Source organism: Elephas maximus, chromosome 4, assembly GCF_024166365.1.
Source record: "Elephas maximus indicus isolate mEleMax1 chromosome 4, mEleMax1 primary haplotype, whole genome shotgun sequence".
NCBI lineage: Eukaryota > Metazoa > Chordata > Mammalia > Proboscidea > Elephantidae > Elephas > Elephas maximus.
Window position 1 is genome coordinate 12,493,081 of NC_064822.1, and position 27,302 is coordinate 12,520,382.

Here is a 27,302-nt window from a genome sequence, read left to right on the forward strand (position 1 = left end):
GGAGGTGAGATGAGAAGGCAGAGGGTGACAGGAGCTCATTAAATGGACACAGGAAATACAGGGTGGAGAGAAGGAGTGTGCTGTCACATTGCAGGAAGAGCAACTAGGGTCACATAACAATGTGTATATAAGTTTTTGTATGAGAAACTGACTTGAATTGTAAACTTACACTTAGAACACACACAAAAAATATATCACCCAGTCACTGAAATTTGGTTTTACTCTTGGTTGAAAATGGGGAAAGAAGGACTTAAGATGCACTGAATATTTAGCGAGCTCACTGAACCGTCACCAACAAAATGTTCCCTAAAGTAAAATGAAAGTATTATGAGGTTCTGAAGTGGTTTCTATTAAACGGGTTATCCACATTTTTAGTAGTTAACTACATTGCATTAATTGTAGACAAGCAAATGATTAACTCCAACCCTTCAAGGCAATTAAATGGTGGAAGAAAATCTATATTAAATTCTTATTAATAATGTCCAGTCAAAAAATAGTTTATTATGTAATTTTTTTAAGAAATAGGAATCATCTTTAATATGACCAACTGCATAGTTTCTTAAATTTCCTAAAAACCCTGAAGTAATGAAAAAAAGATAAAAACTTTTTTTTTAATTGAATGTATAAAATGTAATAGCAGACTGCAATGCCTGAACTAATGTCAGTAATCATTTCAATAATACTTGTTTGAATAATTTATTTAATAATATTTCTGTAAGGACTTTTATACCAGTTGGTATAGATGATAATTTTGTCTTAAAAATAGTAACACCTTCAGGCATTGTTTGTAAATGGATGGTGTTTTATTATATACTTTATCACCAGATTATTCAAACAGTTCATGAGAAGAAAGGTATATATTTTTTAGACTCAACTCAATGTTTCAAAGCTCCTTTCCTTTTGCCCCTCTCTGATCCAGCAATCCCACTCCCTGAAATACATCCTGAAGAAATAAGAGCCCTAACTCAAATAGATATATGCACACCCATGTTCGTTGCAACACAGCATGTGATCATATGAGAGTTACTGTACACAAATACTGGTGCCCCTAAGGTATATATGGAAAAACAGAAAAATTAATAAATGAAAGCTACTGAGGACTACCATTTCCAGCCAAGATAGAGTAACATGGACTAGATATACTCTCACCCATGAAACACCAGGAGTCCCTGGGTGGTACAACTTATTAGCTCTGGCTCTCGAGGGCTGTGCTGTGGAGGAGGTGCTAGGGAAGAGAGAAGGAGGCTATGTGATGTCAGTTATGTATTTGAAAAACAAAATCAATTTCAAAAAGAGCAACTTGGCATCATATGCATTGACTGTAGTTAATATCCGTCAGAAGTAAAATAAAAACAAAGATAGCAAATATATTCCTGGAATAGGCAAAGGTCAACCCAGCAATATAAAGCACAAATTTACTGGCAGCTCCAGCAAGAGTTTTTTTATATTCCTTCAGAACCCTGCTGGAATCTTTGGTATGGAATAAAATTCATTTAAGTAATTATTTTTGAAGCAACAGGAGTAGTGGAGCCAAAACTACCATCAATAAATAATGCAATGAGTTTGCCTTATTTCAGTAAACATTTGAAGGAAGGATTTTTAAGGAAAGTTTCTTAAGATGCTTAGGCCAAAAGCTATATTATCTACTTGAAAGTGAAAACTTTCTATCTCTTGAGAAAAATACAGACAGAGAGAGCGAAATAACCAGAATGGCAGGTTAAGGTAGAAACACACATACAAATTTTCTCCCTTGTTTCTCTGCCATTGCCTTGAGAAAAATATTATTAGACTATCTTGTTGATTGCATGAGAAGTATAAAAGAAACTTATACCCAGAGCTGAAATAGTCCAGTCCCAGCCGAGTTCAGCTTTGACCAGCTGATCTATAACTAAATACCATATTCAAGAAACAGCCCAGTTAAGATCAGTAGAGCCATCCACTCGAGCCCTGTCTAAGTCATCTGAAAGTTAGCTGACTCAGAGGTCTGTAGGAATATATGATTGCTGTTTTAAGCAATGAAATAATGAATTTCAGGGGTGGTGTGTTAAATGGCTTTTTATGGCAATCGCTGTGGTGGTGGTACATATCCAATATTCCGAGATTAATTAAAAATTTTGGTAGATCTATAATTTGCACAATATGTATTTATTTAAAACAAAAATTTAGATAAATATGTAAATAACATTTGAAAATGAACATTATAAAATATGTATTTTAACATCCAGCATAATATATTAAAACAGTAAAATATTTCAAAATAACATGGTAGTTTGATTTTAATTTTCTAAAGAAGTACACATACATATTAAGGGAAATATATGTGGTGAAAACATTAAATACATGTATTCAAAAGATAAAAATCATTGAAAATGTGCCTTAAATATGGTTTCCTAGAACTATCCATGTCAATACTTTTTATAAAAAAATTGTGAATTGCTTACAAAGTAAGAGCATGAAAACTTAAGTTTTGGAATTTGTATTAAACAATTTTATTTTCTCTGAGGATGCTGACCAGGTGTCCTTGAACATAATTATTAAAACCTCCACCCATGGGGCTACTCAATAATTCATAGAGATACCATTGTGGAATTTTACATTTGGCAATACCTTGAAAAATTTCTTAGTAATGCAGATACTTAATTATTAAAATCTACAATGTGGCTTATACGTTTTCACAGTTAATTATATATCATAACTAGTGGCCTAGATAGATTGCCTTCCAGTTCTAACATCTGAAATCCATTCAACTATTTCAGAGATCTTCTTTTTTTAGATTGACCATGAAAAATCTGCTCCATTCTTCTGGGAAGAAAGTGTTTATGCACTTCATGCCAGAAGTCAGAGAGGGGCAAAAGGAAAGGAGCTTTGAAACATTGAGTTGAGTCTAAAAAATATATACCTTTCTTCTCATGAACTGTTTGAATAATCTGGTGATAAAGTATATAATAAAACACCATCCATTTACAAACAATGCCTGAAGGTGTTACTATTTTTAAGACAAAATTATCATCTATACCAACTGGTATAAAAGTCCTTACAGAAATATTATTAAATAAATTATTCAAACAAGTATTATTGAAATGATTACTGACATTAACATTTTTTAAGATCTTGATTCTTTATTAAAATAAAAATGTTGTTTGACTTAGAGACAATATTTTTAAACAATGTGTTTACTCATTCCCTCTTGGAAACTAATATGAGGGTCTCAGAGTACCTTTGGGTTTCTGAGAAACTTCAAATTTTCAGATTATAAGATTTATTAAAAATCAGCATGTGATCATATGAGAGTTACTGTACACAAATACTGGTGCCCCTAAGGTATATATGGAAAAACAGAAAAATTAATAAATGAAAGCTACTGAGGACTACCATTTCCAGCCAAGATAGAGTAACATGGACTAGATATACTCTCACCCATGAAACACCAGGAGTCCCTGGGTGGTACAAATGGTTAACATGCTCAGCTGTTAGCCAAAAGATTAGAGGTTCAAGCCCACCCATAGGTGCCAGAAGAAAAGCCTAGTGGTCTAAAAAAAAAAAAAAAAAGCGGGTCTGCTTCCGAAAAATAAGCCATCAAAACCTCTGTGAACGACAGTTCTACTATGACACACATGTGGTCACTGTGAGTTGGAGTCAACTCATTGGCAACTGGTTCTGAAACACCTAAAAAAAGAGACAAAGCACTAGAAACAATAGAGCTTAAGACATTTTACAGCAAACATCAAAGGAGAAAGATTCCAGAGAAACCAGAATAAAGAAAAAAAAAGAGGTAACCTCTAAAACTGATGCAGCTTATTACCTGGAGACGGTTTCTAGGCCAAAGCTTGGAGAGAAGCCAGGTGGTTGCCAGCATACTACCTGAGTTAAGGAGACGCTACCCAGAGAGGCCAAAGCAACTAAAGAACACAGAGTAAGGAACTAGAAAGGAGAGAGCTGGACAGAAATATGGCTCCAGAGATTTCCAGAGGGATCCTCTAGAGTCTTCATTTGGTACTGATTCATTCATGTGTATAAGGAAATAAAACGATTATTGAAACTCACAGAACCAGCAATGTTTATTGTTTCCAAAGCCAAGTGTGGAAAACACTTATAATTAAAAAGGTATTGAGTAGAGTACTCAGAAGAGTTTTGCCTCAGTAGTAGTAAAAAATTGTCCCTAAAATAAATGCTGGGCTGGTTCCACCTAACAAAGATTAAAAGCAGGAACCCAAAATATTGAACTCTTACCAAGTAACACAGCTGCATCTCAGAACTGAGCTCAAGAATATTTATAATAATTATTGTATGCAGAGAATAAAAAAATTATTCATGACTCGATAAGATAAAATTCAAAATGGTTGACATGCAAAAAAATTTATAGCCATGCAAAAAAGCTGTAAAATATGATTCATAATAAGGAGGAAAAAAGTCAATAAATCAAACTCAATGACACATATGATAGAATTAATAGGCAAATACATGAAAAATTACTATGAGAAATACATGAAAAATTATTATAACTATACTTCATATATTCATAAAGCCAGAGGAAAATGTAGGAATATTAAGCTGAGACCTCGAAGATATTACAACAGACCCAAATTGAACTTCCCTAGGTGAAAACCACAATATCTGACATAAAATTTTGATCTCCACAAAGGAATGAAGAATATTAAAATTTGTAACCGTGTGCATAACTAAGAAAGATTTTTTCCTTATTATTTAAATCTCTTTAAAAGTAATTGACTTTAAAATAAAAATAATGTCATGTGAGGTATTTCATTTGTATAAAATGAATTGCATAACAATTGCACAGAGTTAAAGAAGGAAGAAATGGAACTACATAGCTGTAAGATTCTGACAATATACATATAGTGAGATAACATTACTTGAAGGTGGATCGTGCTAAGTAAAAGACACATACTATAATCTCTGATGCAACCAATTAAAAAAAACAAAAGAGCTACAGCTAATAAATTAATAAGACAAAATTGAATAATAAAAAAATGAATTAATCTAAAAAAAGACATAAAAAGGAGAAAAAAATAAACCAAAGAAAATGTGTATCAAATAGGAACAAAATGGTAGAGGTACATCTGACCATATTAATAATCACATAAATTTAAATGGTCTAAACAGATTAATGAGGCTGGGTTTTTTAAGACTGACTAAAAAAGAAAGACCCAACTGTATGCTGCCTGCAATTCTCCTTCTTTAAACATAAAGATAAAAATATAAAGTAAATGGAAGGAAGAAGTCATATCAAGCTACTACTAAAACACAGATGGAATGAATATATTAATTTTAGGCAAAGCAGATTCCAGAGCAAAGAATATCCTTAGGAATGAAAGATCTGAACACGAGTGCAGACTGACCTAAGTTTTATTAAGTATGAAGATTTCTTTACAATTCTGGAAATGCTCTAAATACCTGTAGTAGTTATCTATTTGTATTCTTGCATGCCCATCATATACCTTTCCTTCTTTTGATTATAGTGCCTCATTTCATTTTGGAAAAATTTCTCCCTTTCATTCTGTGTAGGCTTGTACTCTGTGAATCAATGTGTGTGGTCAAGTACCATAAGATTATTTTCCAAGGAACTTGAATACAGTGAAGGGACATGAAAAATTGAGCAGTTGACTGATTCATGTCAATGTCCCATGAAGACTGCCTATTAGTTCTAGCTGATTTGGTTCTTACTCTTCAATTTCCTCTTCCTCATAACAATTCTGAGATTTTACCTATGTCTGGGTCCTTCTCATATTTTGTATCTTAGTTCAAATATTACCTCTTCAGAAAGGCCAATTCTGACTATACTATTTACAGTAATTTACTCACCATGACATCATTATTCTCTGTAACATGGGATGGAAAATTATGGCCCTCAGGCCAAATACAGCCCACCAGGTGTTTTTGTAAATAAAATTTTACTGGAACTCAGCCACGCTCGTTTCCTTAGTATTGTGTATGGCTGCTTTTGCCATACAGTAGAAGAGTTGAGTAGTTGGGAGAGAGACTATATGGCCTGCAATGCCTAGAAAATATACTACTTGATAATTTACATAAAAGTTTGCCAACTTCTGCCCTATACTATTAACCTATTGCCATAAAGTTTATTCCCATTCCTGGCAAACTCATGTGTGTTAGAGTAGAACTGTGCTTCATAGGGTTTTAAATTGCTAATTTTTTGGAAGTAGAGAAGCACACTTTTTTCCTTAGCCTGTCTTAGCCTGGAAGCTTCACTGAAACCGGTCCACTATGGCTGAATCTGCTGGTATTTGAAATATCAGTGGCATAAATTTCAGCTGCATAGCAACACTCAAGCCACCATGGTATGACCTACCGATAGATGGGTAGTTGTGGCTGAGAGCAGAATTCAATAAATACTCATTCAACAGTTGAATGAATAATTGAGTTTATCTCTAATACTCAACATATACTAGCAATATCATCTCTAGTACTTAATATATATCATAGATGCAATGTTCTTTCAGCATCCCTCTGTATGGCTAGCTCCCTTCTACAATGCCTTGTTCATGTTTTACAGCCACATTTTACACATCAGAAGTCAATTCACACTAGATAACAGTTGGTTGGACTAGAAGTAGGTATCTGACTCGAGGGTAACCCATATGTAGACTAGCCAGAATTTTATGACCACTGTTATGAAGATGAACTGGATCACTAGATCAATTACATATTTTTTCAGGAATTTGAAATTGGGAAATGGAGAAATTTAGGTAGTTAGAATTTAAAGCAATAATCAAAAGGATGCCAAATGACATACTTGAAACAAATCTGGGCTAAGAATGTGCCTTATAATCAACCAAAGCTATATTCAAACCAAACTCCAAAGAAGGTTAGTGTATGGGTAAGTCAGAGAAAGGAAATTGATAGTGAAATTTAGGTCCAGGAAGAACCAGAAAAAAACCTCAAAAGTAAAAATACTATGTGATGTGGGAGCTGATTTCATCACGGTTTAGGGATGCCTGGATAAGAGTGAATTCTTACATTAAATCCACTTTTTTTCTGAAGCTGATTTGAATATATATCTTTTACTTGCACCTAAAGAATTGAAATAAAGCATAGAAAAGTTAAACTAAGCATTAAACAAAAATAACAATAAATAAATAAAAATAGAATAACAAGAGGTGGTCCAAGATGGCAGTATAGTTAGACTCCTCATAACGTACCTCTTTTACAACAAAGGCCCAAGAAAACAAGTGAATCTGATATAGATGGCAACTTTGGAACCCGGAGCAACAAAGACAAGGCTGAAGAATCAGACCGAGTGTGAAGTAGAAGGAGAGAATGTATAAAAACAGTGGACATGGAGAATTATGGATCGTCAATGCTCTGCCAGTCAAATCTGCACAATGTGGCCATAATGAGACAAAGCAAGCAGTGTCCCCAGTCAAAGCCTCCATCACCTGGTGCAGCAAAGCAGGATCGATTTTACAGCTACATCCAGAGACAGGCAGGGGTGCTTACTACCCTGCAAATGTTAAGTGTGCTCACCTCACCTACCAAGCCCCTCAGCTTCCATTAACAGAGGCCTGCAGACCTGCAGTGCCCCCTCAACCCTTTCATCTATCCCACTCTGCACGTGATCACAATCTGGGGGCACCCACTACTGCCCCATCGCCTGAGCTAAGGGCCCATGGACTGGCGGTGCTGGCCCCTTCACTCAGCCACTTGTGCCAGGCACATGCAGACTGGCTGTGCCAGCCTCTTTGCCAAGCTATCTATGCCAGGGACCAGTGGATTACAGGTGTCCCCTCTTCTGCTCACCCAACCTTGCCAGGGGCCTCTAATCTGGAGGTACATGCATCTCTGCCCAACCACCCACACTGGGAGCCTTTGGACAGGTGCGTCCCTCTTCTGTCCAACCACCAGCGCATACTCCTATGCCCAGCCACCTGAGCCAGGGCCACAGACCAGTGGCATCTCTTCCTCCACCTAGCTGCTGACGTCAGTGGCTGGAGATCCGGCAGCACGCACTCTTCTGAACAGCATTGGAGGCCTAAGGATTGGGTACCTGTTCCTATGCCCAGGCACCCACACTAAGGACCCACAAACAGGCAATGTCCACTGTTCCACCCAGCCACTGGTGCTGGGAACTGCAAATAGAGGTACCCGCTCCTATGCCCAGCCCCTGCACCAGTAGCCTGCAGAGCAGCGGCACATCTTATCCCTTCAGCAACCTGCCATGGGGCCCAAGAACTGGCAGCACACCCTCCCCCACATTATGCTCTAGTGGACAGGGACACACCCTCCTAGTAGGTACTTGAGGACTGGCAGCACTTCCCTGCCTCACCTCCTGCACTGCACCCTTGCAAATGGAGGCTTGTGCCTGCTCTGATCACTCCCATGAAGTCCTGTCCAATTGAGACTGTTGGTGAGACTTTCTGTACCATCCACCAGTGACCAATGTCTTGGGCACCCTCACCCTAACCACCTAGAAACCAGCAGTGTGCACACAAAACACCAAACCCAGCCACCACTGAGAATACCCCATGCACCCATATGCAGTTGACCAGCCTTAATGCATCAGAGTAAATAGACAATATCAAATCACAAAAAGAAGCAGGATAAATGGCTCCAGCAAGTGACCAAAATAAAAATGAGAAAACTTTCTTGAGGAAGAGATACTAATGGTACTTACTAACCATTAAGGAATTAAAAAGACTAATACATAGGGTTCTCCAAGAGATCAAGGAAAATACAGACAAAGCAATAGAATAATTCGGACAACTAATACAAGAACAATGTTGAGGTGCAATCCATACTGAAGGCTGTAGTCTTTGATCTTCATCAGTAAATGCTTCAAGTCCTTTTAACTTCCAGCAAGCAAGGTTCTGTCATCGGCATATCGCAGGTTGTTACTGAGTCTTCCTCCAATTATGATGACCCATTCTTCTTCATATAGTCCAGCTTCTCAAATTATTTGCTCAGCATACAGATTGAACAAAAGGATACAACCCTGACTCACAACTTTCCTGACTTTAAACCACGAAGCATCCTTTATTTTGTTTGAATGTTTCTCTTAGTATATGCACAGGTTACTCATGAGCACAACTTAGTGTTCTGGAATTCCCATTCTTCACAAGTTATCAGTAATTCGTTATACACCTTTGCATAGCCAATGTAACACAGGTAAACATCTTTTTGGGTGTTCTCTGCTTTTGGCTAAGATCTATCTCATTTCGGCAATGATAACTCTCGTTTCAAGTCTTCTGAATCTGGCTTGAATTTCTTGCAGTTCCCTGTCAATGTACTGCTGAGAACTAATTTATTTATTCTGTATTTTTAAAAACACCCCCCCCCCCCACTGATGGGCAACCAAACAAGAAGAAAAGAAAAAGATTAAAGAAATAACACAATTCAGACTTCTTATACTGAAGTCAATACTCAAATATTTTATATTCGGAGGTGGAGCCAAGGTGGCAGAATAGACAGATGCTTCCAGCGAGCCCTCTTTACAACAAAGACCCCCCCTAAAAAAATGAGTGAAACAAGTATATTTATGACAAGCTAGGAGCCCTGAGCATCAAAAGCAAGCTTAGAAAACGAACTGAGGGGGAGGGGGAGGAATAGATGGTTCAGAAGCGGAGAGGAGTTACCAGACCTGAATCACAGATTGCCCTCAGGCACCATTCCTGGAAGTGGTGGCAGCAGGCTGGTACTAGCATTTGGCTGCGGTTTCCTCAGGGAAAAGGAGCCAGCCACAAAGGCTACTCACACCTCAGGAACCAGAGAAGAACGGTGCTCTTGACAAAAGTTAAGCATTTGCGTATGTTTTACTGTGCCCCTCCCCCTCCCCCAAGCTGGCTTCAGCAGCTGAATTCCCTGGGCCAGAGATAGGCCCTGTTGAGCACCTACAGCCATCCTTCTGGCCTTGGAGAAGGAAAAAAATTGCAATTGGGGGAAAGGATAATTTGCCAGCTCTACTAACCAGGGGAGCTCAGGACAGAAGCTGCTCCTGTCCAGGCATAGAGAGTCCGTGGACTTTGACTGCCGTTCCTCTCTGCATGGACATGTGTAGACATATTTCATAATAGGCCCCTGTTAGCAGTCTTCAACCATTTCAGCTGTTTGGTGGAGGTTTGGTGTTAGATGTTTGACATCGCTTTGCCTATTAAACAGGGTCCTCACCTACCCACATCAGGGGCCTAAGGACTGGTAGCTCCACTCAGGTGACCCAGCCACCCATGGGAGGGGTCCAAGGATAAAGGGTACCTCCCAGGCCTTACAACCAAAAACACTGGGTGCCCACAGTCTATCTGCAGAACTCACCCACCTGTATGCTCTACAGATCAGGAACATGTTTTCCTCAGAGACACATGGGGGACAATTCTTAACCCCTTGCCTTGTTCAGAGTGTGACCCCTGACCAGATACCAGTACCTACACCAATCACCCCAGCCCCTCTAAGACTGTACAACAGAGTCGGTACCACACACATGATGATCAGCTACCTGGACAACTGAGCTGAATTCATACAAGAAAAGTGAAAGGACTCCTAGACTGATATACCTGATAACAGCTCTAGAAATCTGGGAACAAGAAGCCAGGACTCCAAAGGCAAAAATAATCAAGCTAGCTCACTCAAGCAACCCATTTGGGCATATCAAAACAAAACAAAGCAGGAAACCTACAACACAATAAGCACACATAAAGTAAACTTATACAATAACATATATGGCTTGAAGACAACAGTCAATATCAAGTCACATAAAGAAACAGACAATGATCGCCTCAACAAGCTCTCAAAACAAAGAATCAAGGAGTCTTCTAGATGAAAGTGCCTTCTGAGAATTACCAGAGGCAGAATACAAAAGATTAATATACAGAACCCTTCGAGACATCAGGAAGGAAATGAGGCAATATGCAGAACAAGCCAAGGAACACACAGATAAAGCAATTGAAGAAATTAAAAAGATTATTCAGGAACATAATGAAAAATTTAATAAGCTGGAAAAATCCATAGAAAGAAAGTAATCAGAAATTCACAAGATTAACAATAAAATTACAGAAGTAGAAAACTCAATAGAAAGTCAAAGGAGAAGAATTGAGCAAGTGGAAGGCAGAATTTCTAAACTTGTAAATAAATAACTTGGCACTAACATATTTGAAGAAAAATCAGATAAAAGAATTAAAAAAAATGAAGAAAGCTTAAGAATTGTGGGACTCTTATCAAGAGAAATAACCTATGAGTGATTGGAGTACCAGAACAGGCAGGAATAACAGAAAATACAGAGAATTGTTGAAGATTTGTTGGCAGAAAACTTCCCTGATATCATGAAAGATAAGAAGATATCTACCCAAGATGCTCATTGAACTCCACATAAGGTAGATGTTCAAATAAAGTCACCAAGACATATTATAATCAAACTTGCCAAAACCAAATATAAAGAGAGAAATTTAAGAGCAGCTAAGGATTAATGAAAAAAAAATTTTTTTTTTTTTTAAATGAAAAGTCACCGACAAAGGACAGCCAATAAGAATAAGCTCAGACTACTAAGCAGAAACCATGCAGGCAAGAAGGCAATGGGATAACTTATTTTAAAAAACTGAGGAAAAAAAATGCCAGCCAAGAATCATACATCCAGCAAAACTGTCTCTTAAATATGAAGGTGAAATTAGGACATTTCCAGATAAACAGTTTAGGGAATTCATAAAAACCAAACCAAAACTACAAAAAACACTAAAAGGAGTTATTATATAAAAGAAGACAAAATTAAAACCATAAAGAGGGACTAAGAAATGTAGTCATAGATCTTCCATATGGAGAAGAAGAAAAGGAGATACAAAGAAACAAAAGTTAGGTTTAAATTTAGAAAAATAGGGGTAAATAATAAGGTAACCACAAGGAAACAAAGTATCCTACACATCAAAATAAAATACAGGAAAAAAATAGACACTCAGCAGAAATAAAATCAACAACAATAAATATGAGAAAAGCACAATATATAAAGATAAACAACTCAGCACATAAAATTAAGTGGTAAGAATAAACTGCCAACAGCACACAAAAAAAGACATCAAAATGATAGCACTAAATTAATACCTATCCATAATTATGCAGAATTTAAATGGACTGAAGGCGCCATAAAGAGACAGAGAGTGGCCAGTGAATTAAAAACATGATCTCTCTATATGCTGCCTATAAGAGACACACCTTAGACTTAGAAACACAAACAAACTAAAACTCTAAGGATGGGAAAAAAATGTATCAGGCAAACGACGATCAAAAAAGAGCAGAAGTGGTGCTATTAATTTCTGACAAAATAGATTTTAAAGTTAAATCCATTATAAAGGGTAAGGAAGAACACTATGTAATAATTAAAGTGAAAATATACCAAGAAGATATAACCATATTAAATACTATGCACCCAATGACAGAACTGTAAGATACATAAAATCTATCAGCATGGAAAAGTGAGATAGCTCCAAAATAATAGTAGGAGACTTCAACACACCACTTTCAGTGAAGGGCAGGACATCCAGAAAGAACCTTAATAAAGAGACAGAAGATCTAAATGCCACAATCAACCAACTTGACCTCATAGACATATACAGAACACTCTACCAAACAGCAACCAAGTATACTTTCTTTTCTAGTGAGCATGGAACCTTCTCTAGAATAGACCACATATTAGCTCATAAAGCAAACCTCAGCAGAATCCAAAACATTGAAATACTACAAAGCATCTTCTCTGACTATAAAGCCATAAAAGTAGAAATCAATAACAGAAAAAGCAGGCAAATGAAATCAATTGCTTGGAAACTGAACAATACCCTGCTCAGAAAAGACTGGATTAGAGAACACATTAAGGATGGAATAAAGAAATTCATATAATCTAATGAGAATGGAAACACTTCCTATCAGAACTTTTGGGACACAGTGAAAGCAGTGCTCAGAGGTCAATTTATACTAATAAATACACACATACAAAAAGAAGAAAGGGCCAAAATCAAAGAATTATCCCTACAACCTGAACAAATAGAAAGAGAGCAAGAAAAGAAACCCACAGGCACCAGGAGAAAACAAATAATAAAAATTAGAGCAGAACTAAAGGAAATAGAAAACATAAAACGATTGAAAGAATTAACAAAACCAAAAGCTGGTTCTTTGAAAAAATCAACAAAATTGACAAACGATTGGCCAAACTCACAAAAGAAAAACAGGAGAGGAAGCAAATAACCTGAATAAGAAATGAAATGCGTGCTATTACAACAGACCCAATTGAAATTAAAAGAATCATACCAGATTACTATGAAAAATTGTACTTTAAAAAATTTGAAAACTTAGAAGAAATGGATAAATTCCTAGAAATACACTACCTCCCTAAACAAACACAAACAAAGGTAGAACAACTAAATAGGCCCATAACAAAAGAAGAGATTGAAAAGGTAATAATAATAAAAAAAAAAAACTCTCAACAAAAACAAAGCTCTGACCCACATGGCTTCACTGCAGGGTATTACCAGACTTTCAGGGAAGAGTTAACACCACTACTACTAAAGGTATTTCAGAGCATAGAAAAGAACAGAATACTCCCAAACTCATTCTATGAAGCCAATATACCCCTGATACCAAAACCAGGTAAAGATAACACAAAAAAAGAAAATTACAGACCTATATCCCTCATGAACTTAGATACAAAAATCCTCAACAAAATTCTAACCAATAGAATTCAACAACATATCAAGAAAATAATTCACCATGACCAAGTGGGATTCATACCAGGTATGCAGGGATGGTTCAACATTAGAAAGACAGTTAATGTAATCCATCATATAAATAAAACAAAAGACAAGAACCATATGATTTTATCAATTGATGCGGAAAAGGCATTTGACAAAGTTCAACACCCATTCATGATAAAAACTCTCAGCAAAATAAGAATAGAAGGGAAATTCTTCAAAATAATAAAAGACATTTTTACAAAGCCAAGAGCCAACATTGCCCTAAATGGCGAGAGCCTGAAAGCATTCCCCTTGAGATCGGAAACCAGAGAAGGATGCCCCTTATCACCACTCTTATTCGACATTGTGCTGGAGGCCCTGGCCAGAGCAATTAGTCTAGATAAAGAAATAAGGGGCATCCAGATTGGTAAGGAAGAAGTAAAATTAACTCTATTTGCAGATGACATGATCTTATACACAGAAAACCCTAAGGATTCCTAAAAAAAACTACTGAAACTAATAGACAAGTTCAGCAGAGTATGGGGATACAAGACAAACATACAAAAATCAGTTGGATTCCTCTACACCAACAAAAAGAACATCGAAGAGGAAATCATCAAATCAATATCATTTATAGTAGCCCCAAGAAGATAAAATATTAAGGAATAAATCTTACCAGAGATGTAAAAGACTTATACAAAGAAAACTACAAAACACTTCTGCAAGAAACCAAAAGAGACCTACATAAGTGGAAAACATACCTTGCTCATGGATAGGAAGACTTAACATTATAACAATGTCTATTCTACCAAAAGAGATCTATAGATTTAATGCAATTCCAGTAAAAATTCCAATGATATTTTTTAATGAGATAGAGAAAGATATCACCAACTTCATTTGGAAGTGCAAGAGGCCCCAGATAAGTAAAGCATGACTGAAAAAGAAGAACAAAGTTGGAGGCCTTGCTCTACCTGATTTTAGAACCTATTATACCACCACCGGAGTCAAAACAGCCTGGTACTGGTAAAACAACAGATACATAGACCAATGGAACAGAATTGAGAATCCAGACATAAATCCATCCACGTATGAGCAGCTGATATTTGACAAAGGCCCCAAAACAGGTAAATGGGGAAAAGACAGTCTTTTTAACAAATGGTGCTGGCATAACTGGATATGCATCTGTGAAAAAATGAAGCAAGGCCCATACCTCACTCCATGCACAAAAATGAGCGCAAAATGGATCAAATACCTGAATATAAAATCTAAAATGTTAAAGACCATGGAAGAAAAAATAGGGACAATGTTGGGATCCCTAATACATGGTGTAAATGGCATAGAAAACATTGGTAACAATGCAGAAGAAAAACTAGATAACTGGGAGCTCCTAAAAATCAAACACCTATGCTCATCCAAAGACTACACCAAAAGACTAAAACGGTTACATACAAACTGGGAAAAAAGTGTTTAGCTATGACATTTCTGATTAGCACCTGATCTCTAAAATCTACATGATACTGCAAAAACTCAAATACAAAAAGACAAATAACCCAATTAAAAAATGGGTGAAAGGTATGAACAGACACTTCAGTAAAGAAGACATTTAGGTAGCTAACAGATATATGAGGAAATGCTCACGATCAGTAGCCATTAGAGAAATGCAAATCAAAACTAGAATGAGATCCCATCTCACTCCAACAAGGCTGGCGTTAATCCAAAAAACACAAAACAATAAATGTTGGAGAGGCTGTGGAGAGATTGGAACACTTATACACCGCTGGTGGGAATGTCAAATGGTACAACCACTTTGGAAATAGATTTGGTGCTTCCTTAAAAAGCTAGGAATAGAACTGCCATATGATCCAGCAATCCCACTCCTTGGAATATATTCTAGAGAAATAAAAGCCTTTACAGGAACAGATATATGCACACCCATGTTCATTGCAGCACTGTTTACAATAGCAAAAAGATAGGAGCAACCAAAGTGCCCATCAATGGATGAATAGATAAAGAAATTATGGTATATTCACAAAATGGAATACTATACATCGATAAAGAACAGTGAGGAACCTGTGAAACATTTCATAATATGGAGGAATCTGGAAGGTATTTTGCTGAGTGAAATTAGTCAGTTGCATAAGGACAAATATTATATAAGACCGCTATTATAAGAACTCAAGAAATAGTTTAAACAGAGATGAAAATATTCTTTGTTGGTTATGAGAGTGGGGTTATGAGAGTTATCTACTAATTAGTAGATAAGAACTACTTTAGGTAAAAGGAAAGACAACATACAATACAGGGGAGGTCAGCACAAAGGGACTAAACCAAAAGCAAAGAAGTTTCCTGAATAAACTGAATGCTTCGAAGGCCACAGTAGCATGGGCAGGGGTTTGGGGACCATGGTTTCAGGGGACATCTAAGTCAATCGGCATAATAAAATCTATTAAGAAAACACTCAGCTTCCCACCCTGGAGAGTTGCTTCTGGGGTCTTAAACATTAGTAAGCAGCCATCTAAGTTGCATCAATTGGTCTCAACCCACCTGGATCAAAGGAGAATGAAGAACACCAAGGACACAAGGTAATTATAAGCCCAAGAGACAGAAAGGGCACATAAACCATAGATTACGTCAGCCTGAGACCAGAAGAGCTAGACGGTGCCAGCTACAACCGATGACTGCCCTGACAGTGAACACAACAAAGAACTCCTGAGGGAGCAGAGGAGCAGTGGGTGCAGACCCCAAATTCTCATAAAAAGACCAAACTTAATGATGTGACCGAGACTAGAAGGACCCCGGTGGTCATGGCCCCAGATCTTCTATTGACCAGGACAGGAACTGTTCCCAAAGCTAACTTTTCAGACAGGGATTGGACTGGACAATGTGTTGGAGAGGGATGCTGGTGAGAAGTGAGCTTCTTGGATCAGGTGGACACCTGAGACTATGTTGGCATCTCCTCCCTGGAGGGGAGATGAGAGGGTAGAGGAGGTTAGAAGCTGGGGAAATGGACACAAAAAGAGAGAGTGGAGGGAGAGAGCGGGCTGTCTCACTAGGGGGAGAGCAATTGGGATTGTGTAGCAAGGTATATATAGGTTTTTGTGTGAGAGACTGACTTGATTTATAAACTCTCACTTAAACCACAATAAAAATTAAAAAAAAATTATATTCAGATATAGCCCTTTGAAGAAAAAGAATTTTTGTGTGCTAAATTATAATCATTTCTAATAGTAAAAACATCACAGCAAAGTATTTCTAAACCTATTATGTATTTGAAGATGGAGCTGGGGGTATGAAAATATAGATCATGAATCAATTTCTTGTAACAGACTTCATAAAATAAATTACATTTTGTATTCTATATCTGAAACCCTTCTATTTTCAACCTTGTGATCACCAGCTGTGAGCAGCAATATCGATTTGTAGGTATTTCCCTGTACACATACACAGGATCAATTAGGAGAGGTTTTCAAATGGACAGACAGTGCAAACACATTTTGATGAATGTGCAAGAAACACAGATAGAGGGGAGAACAGGGATGTAGTGAGTTCAAGGGAATTCAGGGCTAATCAAGAAAAAATACATGAACACGAGGTAACATTGCACAACAAGGTATTTCTTGAAGCTGACGCATTGACAGCCTCATGCAGGAGGTGGTCTCCTAGATCAGGAGACCCTCCAGAGGCAAGCCACGCAGGGAGCTACTAGAAGAGGGGAGGAGGGGAAAGTTGGAGAGGAGAAGTTTCTGTCCCTAGGTGCTGCCTCCTGCAGCAAGGTGGGGAGTCCTCGTTCAGAGATCTCAGAATGACCAGCATCTTAGAGATTTTATAACTACAGGATTTTATCTTATCTATGGCTAGCAAATGTTGGGTGCAGTTTCACTTGGTTTACAAAAGTTTGAGTTTGGTGCCAGTGAACTTTTTTGGGGGATATGGGGCCTTAGTTTACTATGAAGAAATAAACAACTTGGGATCAATACACGGAAGCCATTTTTTATTCATTTATATAACAAGAGGTCAGCAAAGACTTCCTGGAGGAAATGACTCATGAGCTGAGTCTCGATTTTGGAGTTACCCAGACAAAGAAAAATAGTATTTCCAAGCAAAGTAAACAGCAAGTGAGAGAATTGGGAATGTGAGACTCTGGTAGATTCTGTGAAGTGTGCTTAGTTCCGTAGCGTTGCAGTAGATGATGGCAATATGGGAGTGGCAAGAAATCTAGGTATCAGGTTAGGGAAAGCCTTATGAGTCAGGCAAGGAGAATGGGTTCTGTCCTGAAGGGGAGGAGGATCTATTATAAGTAGTGACAAGTCATTTAAAAGAAGATTATTGAAAAAAGACAATTGTTCTCCCATTAGAAAATTGAAATGGTATCAAAATAGGAAACAGGGGAGTAACAGTGAGGTTCCCACCTAAACGGAGATGATAAGGTGGGAGGAGGGAACCCATCTCTTTGCAAGACTTGGTAACTATCTGAATGTGGAGAATGATGGAGATTAAGTTCATGTCATGATCTGTTGCCTTTTGAAGCAGTCATCTCTGGTGCATTTTAACTGAAGAAACGGAAGCTGGATACAGTAATCTTTGATTTATTTATTTTTTTTTGAAAATTAAAAAGGAACATCACAGTTAAACCACACTTTATGATTGAAAAAGTGCAAATACGTGTGTTTAAGCATATATATTTATGTATTTAAATATATATATATATCCATAAGAATTTATCATTTGTAATTTACTCATTTTATTATGTTTTAATCCTACAACCAGTATTATTGAATTATGGTTTATTCATTTTAGTTTTTTTTAAAGATTCTAAGGTATTAGATTAAATTGCAGTGGTCTGTTGTTCTACTGTATTATCAGAAACATTGTTTTAACTTGTCTGATTCCTGCAGTAGTTTCCAGGTGGCTGTGAAGTGTTCATCAGAGTAGTGCTAGGTTCATTATCTATAGATTGGCTGGAAAGCTCAGAATTTCCCTTCATACCTCATCTGAGACGTGTTCTGTCTGCAAAGTACTAGTTTTGACAACCACCCTATTCCACACAAATATTTAGAATAATTAAAAGTGACTCTAAGCTCACGATCGATTCACCTGAGATGGAAATTCTTGGGAAGAGGCCTAGTACATGTAATCACCATATCACTACATTTATTTTTAGAACCCAAATTGTCTATAAGTTTCTCAATTTATTCCAAATGTCCAACTCACCTTCTCATTTTCTATGTTGCCTTGGGACAATTTGCTCTGTAATCATAGCCAACTCTGCATCTAAATGATTTATTTTGCTCGTCACATTAAAAAAAAAAAAAAAAACTTTTTAAAACGGATATGAATATACCTATCATATAAAAGTCTCTCTTTTATTTCCTTTTCAACTGATTTAACTAATGATACAAATAGCATGTATTGTTCTCCATTATCTCTTTTACACTTAAATTTTCCATCAGAAAAATAAATAAATAACTGTACGGCCAAAATGAATTTATTATCATTACATTACACATTTCCAATATCTTAGATGAGAATTTATATGTGCTTTAAAATACAAAGAAAATATATTTTTCAAATATAATTTTTCTTACAACATGCTACAAAATCGAACAGAATTGTTTCTTGTTATAATTCTGGAAAAAAAGAAAAAAGCGTCTTTACAGTAGGCCCTCAAATAGGAAATACAGTTCATATTTCTGCTGCCTAAAAATGATCACAGTTGGCTGACTGGATAACATCTCGGTTATTAGTTCTTGGCAAATTTCTCTCTAGGGTGCTATTCCGAGGTTGTAAATGTCTACATCTCGAGCATTGTGGAATTGAACAAAGTGATTTTGCATCAAGTTATTCTGGAATCAATAAAACATCAATGCTTAAAATTGACTTAGAGAGCCACAACGATTTGAGGCTATCACCATGACCAAAGGCTTTTATTGACGTTATTATCAGGCAAAGCATTTAATGATGACCTACCTATGAGACATTGTGTTAGGTAGTATATAAAGTTATTAAAACTGGTGAGCCATGTTCTTAATCATGTTCCCTCCATGAACTTTCTCGTGAATGTGTCTATATGTTTGTCTTGCCTATCTGACAAAGCTCGATATTTCCAATTCTGAAATCATTATTATATTCCCCAAAGCTTACACTGTGGCATCAAAATTCCAGGTAGTCACTTCTAATTGAGAAGTCCCTGGGTTGTGCAAACAGTTAAGCACTGTACTACTAGCCGAAAGGTTGGAAGTTCTAACCCATCCAGAGGCACCTCAGAAGGCAGGCCTGGCAATCTGCTCTGAAAGGCCACAGCCTTGAGAACCTTTTAGAGCAGTTCTACCCTGCACACATGGGGTTTTCATGGGCTGGAATCAACTCAACAACTAATAACACAAACAACATTTCCAACTAAAACATTTAGTTCCCTTTAGCAATAAGTAATTTATTTTGGGAAACAGCATAAAAAACAAACAAAAACCAAACCCGCTGCTGCTGAGTCAATTCCGTCCGACTCATACCGACCCTGTAGGACAGAGTACAACTGCCCCATAGGATTTCCAAGGAGTGCCTGGTGGATTTGAACTGCCAACCTTTTGGTTAGCAGACGTAGCACTTAACCACTACACCACCAGGGTTTCCAGAAAATAGCATATATACGCATAAAAAGCTACTAAGCACAAGATGTAAGAAAACTGCAATACAGGAAAGTATAAAACTGTTTCCAAAATGTGGTGAGCACATCGCTAATGGTCTGTCAGAAAATGCCAGGTGATACATAGTCCAACATCTATTTCTTTCTCTTCTGTTTTTTTTTTTTTTTTTAATTTTAATAGTTATGCTTTACCATGGCTCTATAATACCTCTAAAAAAAAAAAAAAAACCTCTAGGAAGGATAATTAAGAAATATCAATATTAGGGATAATTTTTACATTTTTAATTTCCATTACCATTCGGTATGAAACCACTGCCCACCTGTCGGTTTGTTGTACTGTGGTGGCTTGTGTATGACTGTGATGCTGGAAGCTATGCCACCAGTATTTCAAATACCAGCAGAGCCACCCATGGTGGACAGGTTTCAGTGAGGCTTCCAGACAAAGACAGACCAGAAAGAAAGTCCTGGTGACCTGCTTCCAAAAATTAGGAGATGAAAACCCTGTGGCTCACAGAATATTGTCTGATATCATGCTGGAAGATGAGCCCCTTAGAATTTTTGATGTCACGTCTGAGAGGTGTTCCATATGCAATGTACTAGCTTTGACAATCACACTATTCCACACAAATATTTAGAATAAACATTTGTTGAAAGACATTTAGAAAACACAGTGGACTTGAGTATGCCAACAATTGTGAAGATGACACAGGAGTGGGCAATGTTTCTGTTATACATGGGGTTGTCATGAGTCAGAGGTGGCTTCACAGCAATTAAAAATAATAGTATATGGAAGGAAAAGGAACATTCTGTTCATGCAATTAACAGTAATATATATTAAAGTCTCACATGAATATCTTATTTTCTAATATGGCACAATTTCAGGGCAAAAGAGGGAAAAGAGTCTGTTTAGTGCTGAAAATGGTGGATTAAATGCCTAAGTTATGATTTCAAAGATAAGCCATGCCTGGCACATGGAAGCTTTATCTCCTTTAACAACGTATATGTGAGAGGTTACTGTGGTGCGCTTTTGTCAAGAGAACTTAGCAACGAGATAGAAGAACAGCTATGTATTTTGTAAGGAAGTTTGCTTAGGAAGGCAGTTGCCATGGGAACGCCTGGCATTAGCGATTTGATTTTGTGTTGTATGAAACTGATGAGTTTACTTTGTCCCGATTATTTTCCTTGCACTGGCAACTTCTGGGGGAAAAAAAAAAAAAGTTGAATTAGAAAAAGAATTAGTAGTCTTTTCTAGGCATTTGCACATGTAAAAAAAATCAACTTCATTTTAGAACAGAGGTAGAGATAATTTAATTGACAGGTTTCTTCACCAATAAATCATGTACTTATGCCAAAAAATATATGTTGTGTAAATCGACTGTATTGAAGAGCTTTGACTGCCTGAGCCTTTACACCGTAGCTCTACTTTGGTGGTCGAATGAGTCACATTTAATTATAAGTCCTCAGAAATTTGCTGAAAATAGTTGCAGCTGGGAGAGATAAAACACTTACGAATGAACAAAAATGAAGGGAATTATACTCTACAGGGAAGTCTCTCAGTGAAAAAGCTGGTAAACAGGCCAGAGGGGGAAAAAAATGGGAAACAGATACTGGCTGATAATAATTTGCTTATTTTAACAGGAAAACACCCGCATGTATGCGCTAGGGTTGGGCTGAGGATTCAGCGAGGGAGGTTGTTTTCTCTCTGCAGGTGGTAGGGCTTCAGTGAACTGAGATATGTGGATCCGGAAGATGAAATGCATTTCACCGCTGAGACTTACAAACACCCATGCCTTTCATTCTCTTCTAGGAATTCAAGATGGCCAGAAGTCACACAGGCTTCCAGAATATGAATTGGTTGCAGACTCCCAAACATCTACACCCCAATGGTGAGTGACACATATCACCAAGAGGTGAACAAAAGGCAAACTTAGACTCCCAGCCCCCAAACCCCCACTCTCCCCATTGGGCTGCTGCACTGTTTTAGTAAGAACACCTTCTATTTTGCAGCTGCTCTGATGAAGTTGAGTTGTGTCTGACAGAAATAAGAATTATCTATCATGTCCTGGGTTTCAGAAATGAAGTCTCTTTGTTCAAGGGCAATTCAGAAAGGTTATGGAAAGACAGAGGAAGGAGGTGTAGCTGATTGGTTGATTTTGGTTTGGTTTTGTTTTTTTTTTAAGTAAAATCAGTGCAAGGATTAAGAAGCTTTAGTCTAAATTATTTTAGCAAAATCTATCTGCCAATGATGTGTCTTTTTTCAAAACCAAAGAGCTATTAATCTTACTATATGAGCTCAGTTTTTTTCCTTGAGGCTGAAAGAGTTGTCCACACATTTGTTTTCCCTTTATCCTTCTTTATTTCAGACAGTGTCACTGCTTTGGGAGAGTCAGAGGAAAAGCTCCCTGAATTCATTTGGGGGTAGATGACTCCATTTACCGTCCAGGGCATGGTTTGACAATTTAAGGACATCGTATAGGAGACTAAGACTGTTTTTACCAGGAATGTTAGCATGACGATGCTTTGAGTTGGCCCTACCTTGAAGTAGCTTGTCATGAGCCAGACTAAGAAGTACAAATGGAACTTTCAAAACAATGCCAATAGCTAAAATGTATTTCACATTCGCTATGTGTCTGGGATTGTAATTTCTAAGCATTATTTCATTTTATCTTCAAAATAATGCTGGGAGTTCAGTACTATTATTAAGTCTAATTTATGGATAAGGATGCTGAGATACAGACAGGCCATTTAATTTGCTTGAGTTGTACAGGCGGATGAGTTTTGGAACTGGAATTTGAGTCAGGCTGTCAGACTCCAGAGCCTGTGCTCCTGGGCACACTACAATACCTCGCCCCCGCTCCCTTGCTTTGATAGGATGCTTTTAGTGGTTAATGTTATGTGTGAATTTGGCAAGGCTATGATTCTCAATGGCTTGGCTAGACACTGAGCTGCCTAAAGTTCCATAATGCAATGTAATATAATCAGCTCTTTTGATAGGATCAGCCAGTCAGTTGAAAGGGGAGATTTTTTGAGGATGTGGATTGCCTCCAGTTTATAAACGGAAGATCTGGCAAAGCTCCATATCTGTCTCTCAACCCTGCACCCTTCTCATTGCCTGACCTCGGCTTCCTGCGACATAAGCCAGCAAAAATCCCAGGCCTGCTGCCTGACCTGCAGATTCTGGACTTGTCAGCCCCCAGAATCCTGAGAGCCAGCAGTGGTCTCCAGCCTGCCACCTGACCCACTGATCTGGGGATTTGTCAGCCCACACAATTACGTGAGTCATTTCCTTGAAGTAAATCTCTCTCTCTGTATAGATATATGTAAGCATATATATGTATATGAGCGAAACCAGTGAGATGTATCCATATACATACACACCTCACTGGTTTTGCTCCTCTAGAGAGCTCATGTCCTCTGCCCTGCCTCTGAAGATGGAAAGCTGCAGTGTACAGCCACAACACTTTGGGGCATATCCCAGCTCACTGTCCAAATGGCTTTTTTTTCCCCCCACAGACTTTTTGTTATCCAATTTTAATAATAATCTGAAATCTTCTCATCTGTTTGGCAATGATCTGAAAGTCCTAATGTACTCACGATATCAACTGATTTAACTGTAGTAACTACTTTTCATAACTCTTCCCATTTGAGGTCCTCAAAATGTATTTGAAATCAACAAAATTCTGAATGCATAAAAATGGAATGTAGGGCCTACAGTGAAATAATAATTGAAATAACAAAAGTTTAACAAAAGCCCTCTTAGTTTCTGAAAGTTTATCTATGGATATGGCAGCAAATTATTATTTATCTTCCCTTTGGACACAGTATGAAAAATATGTTTATCTTTGAATAGAAATGACACAAGTTTGATAATAAAAGCTATTTTGTGCTGGCAGTTAAGAAGCACAGGATTTTGCCAGAAAGTAATAACAGAAATATCTTTCTTAGGGATTATTCCTAAAAAATGCTTGCTTTGATGACATAGTTCAAAATGCATGTCATCTTCTTGGATAGGTCAGGATAGGTGGTTCTGTGAGCCTATGAATTTGGGCATTTATCAAATCATTTCAATATCTAAAGGTGCTATATTCTGACACATTTTTTCTATTTCCTCTTCTACTTTAAGAGATTTTTAGTTCAACATGAAAGTAATTTGACACTTTCAGAAATTCAATATTGCCTTTTAACGCTGTATTTAAAATAAAAATGTTCAACTTAAATTCTAATATAATGAAACAGTTGCTCTAATTGGAAAATGTAAATGAAAATAGATTTACTCAAAATAAATTTAGAAAATTGATTTTAGCAAAAACACCTAGCTCTTAAAGGGGAAATGTTCTTCATTTTGTTATTTTGATTTACTCACCCAATTTCTCCCTTCACTGAGTGTAAAAATAAATAATAATAACTTGTAGCAGATTTCTTCAGATTTCAGGCCCCAAGAGGACAATGTAAACAGATGCTGACGTCGAGAATTATATCACCTGTAGTTGAATGTGTGCTAGGAAAAGTGCTTGTCTTTCAGTTGTTGCACTGCCATAACTTGTGTGTTTCTGTGATGTTATAATTGATACCACTGGTATTTCAAATACCAGCAGCATCACCCATGGCAGACAGGTTTCAGTGGAGCTTCCAGAATAAGACAAACTAGGAAGAAAGACCTGGTTATTGACTTAAAAAAAGAAAAAATTGGACAGTGGAAACCTTATGAATAGCAGCATAACATTGTCTGATATAGTGCCAGAAGATGAGTCCCTCAGGTGGAAAGACACCCAAAATATAACTGAGGAAGCAGTAGCTCCTCAAAGTAATGTCAACCTAAATGACATGGCTGGAGTCAACCTTTCCAGACCTTCATTTGCTGATGTGGCATGACTCATAATTAGAAGAAACAACTGCAAACACCCATTAATAATAGGAACATGCAATGTACAAGGTACGGATCTAGGAAAACTAGAATTGTCAAAAATGAAATGAAAACATACAGATTAATATTCTAGGCATTAATGAGCTGAAATGGACTTGAAATGCCCATTCTAAATTGAACAGTATCATGACTCGACGGCACTGGGTTTTTATGGGCTACTATGCCAGGAATGACAAATTGAAGAAGAATGGCATCACACTCATCATCAACACGACATTTCAAGATGCATCCTGAAGTACGACACTGTCAGTGATAGGATACACCTACAAGGGAGACCAGTGGTGATTGTTAAGGCTGTGTATCCACTTAGCTGGGCCATGATTCTCTGTGATTTGGCATTTATGAGGTAGTTTGGCAGTCATATAATGATCTAATCACCTTCATGATGAGATCTGATATAATGCGATCACCTCCATAACAGGATCTACTATGAGTAGTAAATCAGTTGAAAGGAAAATTCCTTGGAGTCATGGCCTGCATCCAATATAGGTGGATTTTCTGGAAAGGCTTACTGGCTTCAATGTCCTACCTCAGGGCTATATCAACTCTCCAGCCCTATGTCATAATTTAGTCTGTGGGGACCTTGATCGCCTTTCACTTCCACAAGACGTCACAGTGGTCCATTACATCAAGGACATTATTCTGACTGGACATAGTAAGGAAGAAGTGTCAATGACTCTGGACTTACTGGTAAAACATTTGCATGCTAAGGGTCGGAAATTAATCTCACAAAAATTCAGGCACCTTCCATCTCAGTGAAATCTCCAGGGGCCCAGTGGCGTGGGGCATGCTGAGATATTCCTTATAAAATGAAGGCTAAGTTACTGCACCCGGCTACTCCCACAACTAAAAACAAGGTACAACACCTAGTGGGTCTTTTTGATTTTGGAGGCACTATATCCCTCATTTTTTTTTTTTTTTTTGTTGTTGTGCTACACTGGCCTATTTATCAAATGACTCAAAAAGCTGCCAATTTTGAGTGGGGCCCAGAACAAGAGAAGGATCTGCAACAGGTGCAAGCTGCTGTGCCCCTTGAGCCATATGATCCACTAACCCAACGGTGCTTGAAGTGGCAGTGACAGATGGAGATGCAGTTTGGAGTCTTTGCCAGGATCCTGTTGGCAAATCACAGACCAGACCTTATGATTTTGGAACAAAGCCCTGCCATCCTCTGCAGATAAATACTATCTTTTTGAGAAGGAGTTTTGGGGTTGTTACTGGGCCTTAACAGAGACTGAATGCTTAACCATGGACCACCAAGTCACCATGCAGCCTGAGCTGCCCATCATGAACTGGGTGTTGTCTGACCAACACAGTCATAAAGTTCGATGTACACAGCAGCACTCTATCATTAAATGGAAGTGATATATATCAGATTGGGCCAGGCAGGACCTGAAGGCAAAAGTAAGTTGCATAAGGAAATGGCCCAAATGCTCATGGTCTCCACTCCTGTCACATTACCATCCATCTCTCAGTCTGCACCTATGGCCCCATGGGTATTTCCTTATAATCAGTCAACTGAGGAAGAGAAAATGTGTGCCTGGTTTACAGATGGTTCTGTGCAATATGCAGGCACCACTCAAAAGCAGACAGCAACAGCTCTATAGCCTCTTTCTGAGACCTCCCTGAAGGGCAGTTGTTAAAGGAAATCCTCCTAATGGGCAGAACTTTGAGGAGTGAACCTGGTTGTTCACTTTACTTGGAAAGAGAAACTGCCAGATGCGAGATTTTATACTGATTCATGGGCTGTGGCCAATGGTTTGGCTGGATGAACAGGGACTTGCAAGGAACATCACTGGAAAATTGGAGACAAAGATGTGTGGGGAAGAAGTATGTGGATAAACCTCTCTGAATGGGCCAAAGAAGTGAAGATACTTGTGTCTCATGTGAATGCTCACCAAAGGGAGCAGAGGAGGATTTTAACAATCAAGTGGATAGGATGACACATTCTGTGGAAACAAGTCATCCTCTTTCTCCAGCTACCCCCGTCCTTGCTTGCTCAATGGGCTCATGAACAAAGTGGCCGTGGTGGCAGGGATGGACATTATGTATGGGCTCAACAACA